At 32.4% G+C, this 2774-nt stretch overlaps 1 long non-coding RNA gene across 1 annotated transcript; it reads right to left on the bottom strand.

The window, feature by feature from the left end:
- Window positions 1–1991: 1991 nt before the first annotated feature.
- LOC145069139 (uncharacterized) lies at window positions 1992–2399 on the bottom strand. The gene is made up of 2 exons (XR_013689312.1): window positions 2283–2399; window positions 1992–2193 (listed from the first exon to the last, which is right to left on the bottom strand). It is a non-coding gene; the product is annotated as an uncharacterized LOC145069139 (long non-coding RNA).
- Window positions 2400–2774: the final 375 nt, after the last annotated feature.

Below are 2774 nucleotides of genomic sequence, written 5' to 3'. Positions count from 1 at the left end.
AAGTAGAAAGGGTACTACAGTCAAAGCAAGCATGAGCATGTTTAATTTGGTTCTTCTCCATGGAAAGTCTGTCAAGAAACCACTAACTTTCCAACAATTGAAAGATAAGAAAACACACACCATTTCTTGAGTGATTTCATGTCATCTAGACTTCAAATCATTTTGGTGCCAAATTGTGTCATGACACATGGATACACATTATCTTTTCTTTTTCATGTTATGGGTCTTATTTATATAATAGTATAATATTTATAGATTTATACAATACAGATATTAAAAAAAAAAAAAAAAGGATAGACAACAGTCAAAAAGGAATTCGCATACTTTCTTTGAGATGGGGTGTTTCTTGATTCTTTCACACTCTTTCCAATTTAAAACAAAAAAAAACACATTTGGATTAACCATGATTGTGGAAGACAAATCAAGCATGATTCTAGTAAGAAATGCCTAGAAATGTGTGCAAAACTTTCAGCAAATTCCAAGAGTAACATGCATTAATCAATCCCAAAACTTGTTGAAGACGAGTAAAACTAAAAACACAGGGGGACCCATTTCTTGGTCAATTTAAAAGTAATACATTCAATGGAGGTTTTAACCTTTTTTCTTTTTATGTTACTAAAAGAGAAATTTGAATTGAATAATTTAACTGAAACGCTATGATTAAGTCTCTATTACTCAATTCTGTCTGACATGCATGGCATAATGTAGGTGTGACATAAGAAAAAAGTATAATATAACCACCCTTTGTCTTTAAGTCAAAGATAACAAAGGTTAAAGGAATCATTTAGCCCACAAATCTTGTGTCTTTTGGCATAATTCAAACTACTTGCAAAAAAAAGCAGTTGGAATCATTTAATATACACCCAAAAACCAAGTGTTTAGCAAGCAGCCCAACTTAATTGGAATTAATCATTATCTAATGAAAGAAATCTTTTTAATTTCTAACACTAACTCAATCAAAGTCAACCTACCCTAGAGCTATGCCGCTTTTCGTGCTCATTCATTATTCACCTTGTCTCTGCTCCTATATGACCTATAGTGTTACACCAATCAGTCGGACTGCCAACATGGAATAGGTAAATTCAGTATCTGTAGAGAAAGAAAAATGATGTAAAGGCTTGCAACTGTGACCTCAATCATAGATTTTGACCTCCTTAGTGCTAGAGCAAACATGTGATGACTTCTAATAGGATTTTAACCGTTTGAAGTATTTAGTGTTTGGTAAAGTACATAGCGCATATGATGTTTGAGAAACAAAATAGAATAAATGCTTATGATCATCAACTGTTAAAGATGTTGAATGACTCAGACCACTAAATGAATCTAAGATAACCCTCAGCTTGAAGTCCACTAGTTCAACACTGTACAATGATTGCATAAACTCAAAGATAAGTACATGATCTTTAATGGTTTGATGTGGCCCATGAATCATCCACCATGGAAACCATTTGTTGTCAATCCACTTTTATGTATGTCTAGACTCTTATGAGCCACAATTTGAAATTTTTTTAGGAACTATAGTTCATGTAATGATTGTTTGTTTTGGGTTGTTAATAGGCCCCACAATTGATAAACATTAAGAAACCCCCACCACTTTTATGTACCCGATCAATTATACTAGTGTACAATACATATCACTTAACTTGTATTTGAGTACAACCTATACTTTCAAAAATATCAATCGCATAAAATGTTTGATGACATTAAAATCACCAATACAGTAGAGGTTCACTCAGGCATTTTGTCAAACACTTTGTTTAATCACCAAGACACATGCTTTAGGTTCAAACATATGAATATGATGGTTTGAAGACTGTTTTCAGGGAACTGTTGGAGGTTTACCAAACTCAATTGTCAATGAGACAGAGTTTCTCTCAAGCATTTTATCGAATAGTTCAATCGTCTTTATATATGTTGAGACTCACGAACATTTATCACAAACCAGATGGTTTGAAATAGGGGTCCTGTCAGACATTTTATCAAACTGCTGGTGGAATCACAAACCTAATTGTTATACATGTACACCATTCACCATGAACAACCCAATCAAATTTATCTACTTAATGAAATGTCATTCAACCTCAAAACACACACAAATTTTAACACTGTATAGTTTATACACAAGACTATTTAAATTTGTTGCCTTTGTGGAGGTATAGCAACACTAACTCTGATATTTCTATCATCAAGATCCTGCAAAAGAAACCATTAAAAATTGTCACAGAAGAAACTAAAACGTGGTGATAGAAGAAGCTAAAGAGTAAGGAGTGAAGTTACAACACCATCAAGTGATTCAACTGCACTATAGACCTCATCAAGAGAAGTATAAGTCACAAATCCAAAACCCTTTGATCTTAGAAGTTAGATCTACCACTATCTTTATCATAAAACACTTTGGCTTTCTCAGAAGTGATGAATACAAATGACTAATTAGAGGAACCTACCTATTTATATGTGAAATTGAGTCCTTCCGCAATATGAGGAGACAAGAAATGAATGGACACTATCTAGAAAAAAACAAAGTCATATTCTAGATATTTTCAAAGATAACTCCATTAATAGAATATTGCTTGAAAGAAATATGTGTATTGACATGCAAAAAAATAATTATTTTGTCACAATCGTTAACAAGATATATGCTTTATACAAGATTATACATCGAGGATCCAGAATGAAGCGAGTGAAAAAAGATAGTGACAAGTCCTTATTAGAGCAAAACACACAAAAAAGAAACTCATAATTTTGAATTAATTCATTGTGATTTGATGATTATT

Source organism: Lactuca serriola, chromosome 1 (genome assembly GCF_051521515.1).
Source record: "Lactuca serriola cultivar US96UC23 chromosome 1, Lser_US96UC23_V15, whole genome shotgun sequence".
Classification (NCBI taxonomy): Eukaryota; Viridiplantae; Streptophyta; class Magnoliopsida; order Asterales; family Asteraceae; genus Lactuca; species Lactuca serriola.
The sequence above is the reverse complement of the archived record's forward strand: the minus strand, read 5'-3'. Positions and strand labels throughout refer to the sequence as shown.